The sequence below is a fragment of the Crocuta crocuta genome, unplaced genomic scaffold, assembly GCF_008692635.1.
Source record: "Crocuta crocuta isolate KB4526 unplaced genomic scaffold, BGI_CrCroc_1.0 scaffold1714, whole genome shotgun sequence".
Lineage (NCBI taxonomy): Eukaryota > Metazoa > Chordata > Mammalia > Carnivora > Hyaenidae > Crocuta > Crocuta crocuta.
Window position 1 is genome coordinate 59,540 of NW_027529579.1, and position 7,228 is coordinate 66,767.

Genomic DNA, 7,228 nt, shown 5'->3' on the forward strand with positions numbered 1-7,228 from the left:
TTTAAGAGAATAATTTTTCTTGAATAAATATGTATCTTATAACAAAATACAAAAACATAAATCAATTCTCCTATTAAAAATAAGATTAAATATGGCACTGTGTCTCATTCTAAGGAATATAAAATTGGTAACTACAGGATACAATAATTTTATGTTTAATAGTTCTGTTAAGAACAATATGATTTCTAGTGGTACAACTGGTAGTACTCTGTTAATCAATGGACCTACATATTGCAGAGATAATTTGAGCTGGATACTGTTTTATTCATTCATTCATTCATTTTTAAGGTTTGTTTATTTTGAGAGAGAGAGAGAGCAAGCAGGGGATGGGAAGAGAGAAGGAGAGAGAGAATGCCCAGCTGATTCTGCTCAGCAGGGAGCCAGATGCAGGGCTCCATCCCATGACGGTGAGATCATGACCTGAGTCGATATCAAGTCAGACACTCAACCGACTGAGCCACACAGGTGCCCCATGGATCTTTTAGAATCAATTAGCAATTAAAGATCTAGATTGCATCTAGTGAGAATGAGAAAACTACTAAATCAGATATTTTTATATGATGTTCTATAGTTTCAGCAGACTATTTAGTAATTAGAAGATATGTGATTATCAAAAGTTTTGGCAATAAATACTGATGCCCAGAGGGGCTGTTTCCATAGATCTTAGTCTAAGAATGGAATGATATGGCGATGATGTCAGAAATGGAAGAAAATAAGCATTCCCTCACCCTCTCCCAACTCTTAAGCATTGTGGTAACTGATTCTAATGTATATTCTCATTTAATTCCAGTTCTAACCCTGTCCTGGAGAGATTTAAATCTTTAATTTTCAGATAAATAAATGTGTTCAGTGAGGTTAAGGAGATGCCTAAGGTAATTAAATAGTCATCTGTATACTCTGGCTTTTCAAGTTGACCTGCCAGACTCTCTTACCTCTTGTCTTAGACTCCAAGGAAGTTTGACTCCAGTGGCTATCCTAGAGGTCAGAGCAAATGTAGAGAGTAGCAAAGAGATGAGGGAAATATGGCACATGGTTTCCCTGGCTTGGCAATATCTAGATGGAAGAGATGGAGAGACTACATATAAGTCCTCAAACTCAGAGTAAACACTGGGAAATGACACCCTGTTAGTGGGTGGCTGGGTATGAAATGCTCAGAATTAAAATGGTTAAGGACATTATTTTTCAGCATTAATCCTGCAGCTCTTTCTTCAGAATTAGGGCAAAAGGAACTAGAAAGGGGTGATAGAACAAAATAGGCTTATAATGAGAATGGCAGTCATGTTTGAACAGGAGGATAATCAGTAGAATTGAATACCACATCTGTATGCTATTAGACAGTCAGTGCGTATCACTTCTAATGTGCTGCCCCTGGAAACTTCCACCCTGCCCCTCTCTCCCAATATCCTTCTTCTTTTTCATTAATTATTGTCAGGCTAAAGGCATTTTGTAATTATTCATTAGATTTTCTTGGTTTTCACCTTGATCTAACTTTTGATTTCAATGGTGTAATTATAGGCAGGATGTATGGATACATGCATGCATGGGTTACTGAGGAAGGAGGAAATATATGAGAATTGAAGTCTATTATTTAGTGATTAGGCTATGTCCTCCTTGTCCCATGATAGAGCTTTTCTGATCATGCTCATTTTTTAGCAATGTATGAGATTATTAGATCAGTTACTTTAAAGCTCCTGTTGTTAATCTCATGTAAATAATTTGGAAGGTAAAGACTTACTTACAGATTTAAATTCATTTTATATATTTCCAGATCCTGAAAATTGGCTATAACTTCAGTTCTTCTTTTCCTGGATTTCCAAAACCATACCCTTACTTAGGATTCTCTCTCTCCCTCTCGGTCTACCCCTCACCTCTTTGCTTGCTCTGTCTGTGTTACAATAAATAAAGAAACTTAAAAAAATTAAAAATATAGTATTTGTTCTGAATGTGCCTAAATGTGAGTACTTTTTAGTATTAACTAGCTGTTAATGTTTATTGAGTTCATACTGTGTGCCAGGCAGGGTGCTAAGTTATTATATTCAGGATTCCTAGCCACCTAAAGAGATAGCTACTCCTGTTATCCCAATTTTGAGAATTAGTAAGCTGAGGCATGGTATAGTTGGAAACTTTTTCAAGGTCATAGAGCTTGTCAGCAATGCATCCAGGAATCAAACCTAGGAAATCTGACTTCAGGTCCTACACCTTTATGTATGCATATGTTTTTATTAGTCTGTCATTCATACCATGCCCTAATTCCATTTATACTCTGAATGAGGCCAGGTACATTCATTGTCAACACTTTCTAAAATAATTTTTCATATTTTTTGAACCCCTTTTTTCTGCAGCTGGAGAGCTTTAGGTTTTTAAAATCTTTCTAATGTCTTAATTGAAATAGTCTTTAGGGCTCCCCCCTTTGGTAGCTTTGGTGTTGGCTGACATGTAAACATTTATTTCTAACAAAAAAGTAAAAACAGTGGGTTCTGATATAAAGACTAATATAACTGTACATTCATATTTATTAAGTGGAATAAAGAGTAAAAGGTCTTCTAGAAAGGCCTGTTGAGGTGGCTTTTTAAAAGTATTCAGCAAATGTTACAAAATTACATACCATAAATAGATCCTTCTGAAGAACTAGACCATACTCTGACCAGTCAGGCTTAGCAAAGTGCATATTGAACTCAAAATAAAATGGCAAGCCATTTCCAGATCATTTCATTCAGGGAAGCAGGAGATAGAGAGCCTAGGCCAGTGCAGAGCTGATGGAAAGAAGGAAATGAGAATGGCCAGAAGAGAAAAGGTAAAGAGAAGGATAAATTGCCTACCTTCTTATCATTTCCTAAGAAATCATAAAATTTTCTGATTCAGCCAGGATGTTTTTATTTGAAAATAAATCAATTCATATCCAGAAGTATTGCATCAGCTACTTGTCCTTAAGTGTCTAGGGTTTTGTTTTGTTTTGTTTTGTTTTGTTTTTTTGCTTTTGCGATGGACTTTTTATTTATTTTAAAAAAATGTTACTGTTTATTTATTTTTAATAGAGAGAGAGACAGAGTGTGAACGGGGAAAGCCAGAGAGAAGGGGAAACACAGATTCTGAAGCAGGCTCCAGGCTCTGAGCTGTCTGCACAGAGCCCGATGCGGAGCTCGAACTCACAAACTGCGAGATCATGACCTGAGCTGAAGTCAGACGCTTAAACGCCTGAGACACCCAGGCGTCCCTGTGGTGGACTTTTTTAAAATATTGCTTTCCTAGCTAGATATTGGACTTAGCCCATTTTCTAGAAACTCTTCGAGTTTCTTAAGATTTTTTTGCAAATTTTATGTCGGATCCAAGTTTTGTTTTCATCAGTCTTTCTTGCTGTGTACATATTTCTGGCTAAACTAAAAATGTAGAAATTACTTAAACCTAATGTTTTATTAAACATCTTTTAAGTATATTAATTTAAAGTAATATGTAAGAGACACTAGGTTGCTTGGGAATTCACACATAGTCCATGATCTGTGCTGTTGCTAGATGTGTGTGTTCATGTGTGCGTGCATGTAGGACCGGTGTTGGCAATTATCTGTTGGTTCATCATTGAAGTAGAAGGAATAGTAAAGTAAACTATGCACGTATGCAGCCGCTCCCCTTTCCTATTCCATGTTGTGAAACATATACTATGGCCATGGGAAATAATATATGTAGCCTCCTAGGGAGATTATAAGAGACCGACCTTGTTTTGGCATTCTGTTTCTCTATGTATCTGTAATTGTTCATCGTCACCTCTAGATATCATATCTAATATTGCCTAGAATGACATATTTCCATTCCTTTCTTTCCAAGCATTAATGTGTGCTAATAAAGATTTAAATTGCTGAAGTCTGAAGTAAACACTTGAAATGACTCTTCTGCAGTGATCTAACCAGTTTTTGAGAACCAACTTGACATGTGTCAGGGCAGGAAGAATTCACTACCACTGATGGTATTTGAAGAGAATGGAAGAAAAGTCATATTTAAATCACAAAACTGTGAATATGTACTAAGAGAATAACAAATTTGGTCAGGACCTTTAACTACAGAATAATTTATAAGAAATAGAATTATTTACAGAGGTATAACAAAATCTGTCAAATCTAAGCATTTTTAATGTTAAATTTCACTGTTGGCCTTTTCTNNNTTTCTTAGTTGACATTAGAGAACAAACATTGCTGACATTTGTATCTCTCTAATAATGGTATAGAAATTTAATTAGGAGCATGACAGTGTTTTAAAAATCTGGTAAGTGTAACAAAAGCACTACTCTAATAAGAATAACGGCATGAAATACATAATAAAATACTTTTCATGTACCTATATGTAAATAAATAATTTATATACTTTTAATAAAGAAAAACATACTTTAAAAATTGNCTATTGTAACTCTCTATTGTATAAATCCAGCTATGAGAAATTCAAACACATAAGAAATAATAATTAAAATTAATTTTAAAATGCTTAAAAATTTTCATCTATTTTAAAAATTGGTAGTCTTGAGAAGCCATATTTTTTTTTTTCTAAGAGGGAAGCAAGAGGGCATAGTTTCTACCAATGATCAAGGACCTTATTAATGGATACACAGATGGGCATTTGCTGATACTGGGGGCATTAGCAAATACTGGGGTATGCATTCTATTTCTTTTCAGAGGCAAAGTCTGAGGAAATAGGACATATGCTTACAGTGTTGGAATAGCTTCTGCCTTCAGGCAGTTGAGTATGCTCAAAAAAGTCAGTCGAGCCCTTTCTGTTTCAATTCCTGATTATGGGTAAAAGGAGAGGTGTGATTTGAAAATGTCATCGAGGGGAAAAAGAGATACTAGAATTAAATCAAATAGTATATGCTGATCTACTCTGGTGCTATGCACACTTCAAGAATTTCAACCTCTGTGGAGTACCTTTCCAATGTTCCTTTATTTCCCTTTACTCACTAAAAATCCAAGTAGTTCTTCTATTTGATTTTGAGCCTATCAACTCACAACTAGCTTTAGTGATTTTTTTGTGTTAGCACTTTAGCAAAAGCATAAGAAGCAAATTCTTGATAAAATACAAGAATATAATTTCTGATTATAAAGCATCCAGATAAGCAAAACAAAATCAGAAATCTAATAGAGAAAATACATAGTCCATTTGATCACATATGCTTTAGAAAGACTGAACCTGAGTTGAAAATTAGCACTTCACAGATCAAACAATGATATTCTCAAGTTCCTTTACTAAAATCTATTAAAATAGTGAAAAAAATTTAGATGTAAAAATGTGAGCTGGTATAGCATTAGTTCTCAGTTATTTTTAATACATGTAATTGTATATACTCTTATACTTGATTGATAGGGGAAAAGAATTGGCCAAATTAAAGAAACCAACTTATCATATATTGGCTACCAAAATATTATTCTAATTATTTTTAAAATTTCTGGCTGACACATTTGAAATGTTCCCAGTCCTGCCTTATATAACTCAGAAAACACAGACTCAACATGACTTTCAAGGACAAGTCTAAATGTTAATGTTTCCATTTTTGGCCTCATGGCAGAAAGAGTTTTATTAACCAGTGTAAGCTCTGGAATGTCAAAGGCGTGATAGGCAGTATAGACTCCACACACAAAATAAATGCAGAGTCATTTTATTCTGAATTGCTTCACTTGAAAATATAGCATAAAAATCTAGAGAGAGGAACTAAAAGTAAGTGATTTTATAGTGCTCTGAAACTGAGAGAGACTCCAAAAAATGAAAGTCTTAGGATAAAAATGCTCATGCATTTGGGTTTGTGATGTGACCAATCCCCATAAATTCCCTTCCATCCACCATAGGACATGCATAACTAAGAACTATTCTGATAGATGCCAAGCCTCATTGTTTCACAGGCAGGGGGTGCTGATGGTCTAGAAAATAAGAGCTCTTGTCCCAAACCTGCTCCTCCATTCTTGTAGTATATATAATACAGCATTTCAGAGAGTAAATTAGATGGCCAGACATTGTGCATACTCATTTAGGAATATTCTAATAACAGTTAGTGTAGCGAGAGAAGGTCTTGGAAGCCCTGGACCTCCTAGGCAAGATGTCTCACTTCTAGAGTGTCCTTCCCTGTTGACTCCTGTTTCCTCTCTGTTTATTTTATTACTCTCTTTACCCTGTTGATCTTTACCCAAAAAAACCTTGTATACTATGATGTTTAAAAGATTGAAATACTGGTCTGTGGTTATATGTGATATCAGTGTAAGTATAATTACAGTTTTAAAAAAGCTAATACCTCCTTTTAGATTGTACTTTTTATCCACACTCATCTGTGCATATTGCCCTTACCCCTCCACCTGGCACCATTGATTCAAAATCAGTTTATTGATCTTCAGTTGCTTGGAATATGTAGTGAGAAGGACAAGGGACCTCTCTGTTCTAGTGGATCTTCTATTCCAGTAAGTAGAGACAAACAGTAAATGACTAAGCTAATATATAAGAAAATACTGGCTATGAAAATGTTATATTAAAAAATTTATAGAGATTGAGAGTAAATGAGAAGGAGACTTAGATAACATCTTCATGAAAAGCCTCTGTGGGCAAGTGGCACTTAAAATGAGCCTTGAACACTAAGAAGGAGACGTTATTTAGAGGTACGGAGGAACACTTCACGCAAAACAAATGACCTGACAGATTATGGAAGAGAAGAGTAGTGTGGCTGAAACATAGTATCAGAGAGCAAGAACGGTATGCAACTAGATTATAGAGGTAGGCCNCTCCTATACGTGCAAACATATGATATTTGACTCCATTGGTTTTTATACAGAGGATTGACATCTGATTTGTAGTTGAGAAGAGAATGAATGAAGAATGGGCTTGAGGACCTGGAGGTTGATGGCAACCTTTATAAGAGAAGAGTAGGGTAAGGAAATGGAAGGAGTAAGTGTAGAGAACAAAATCTTTTTCAGTGCAGAAGAGCAAATGATGAGACAATAGTAGGAAGGGTTTGTTGGGCCAAGAGAGTTTGTTTTGTGTGAATTGATGATGGGGAACTTCAGTAGAGAAAGAAACAATGACGATACCAGGGGCAGCAGGTAATTTTAGGAGAAGAGTCGTTCACAAAGTGAGAGAAGATGGGATAAGGTGTAAAACATCCTACCATACCTTTCTCAAGAGATGCTCCCTCTGTATTTCCACGTTTGTTTGACAGTAGACATATGGAAATTTTGCTGAGCACCATAGCAGAAAGCTTGCTTGGAAT

General features: G+C 35.4%; 1 protein-coding gene across 1 annotated transcript in view; it reads left to right on the top strand.

Moving 5' to 3' along the window:
- The window catches only part of LOC144229586 (dystrophin-like), a gene marked incomplete at its 5' end in the record, with an annotated part of 111,510 nt that overhangs the window by 51,274 nt on the left and 53,008 nt on the right, over window positions 1-7,228 (top strand). The gene's annotated exons all lie outside the window — the stretch shown is intronic.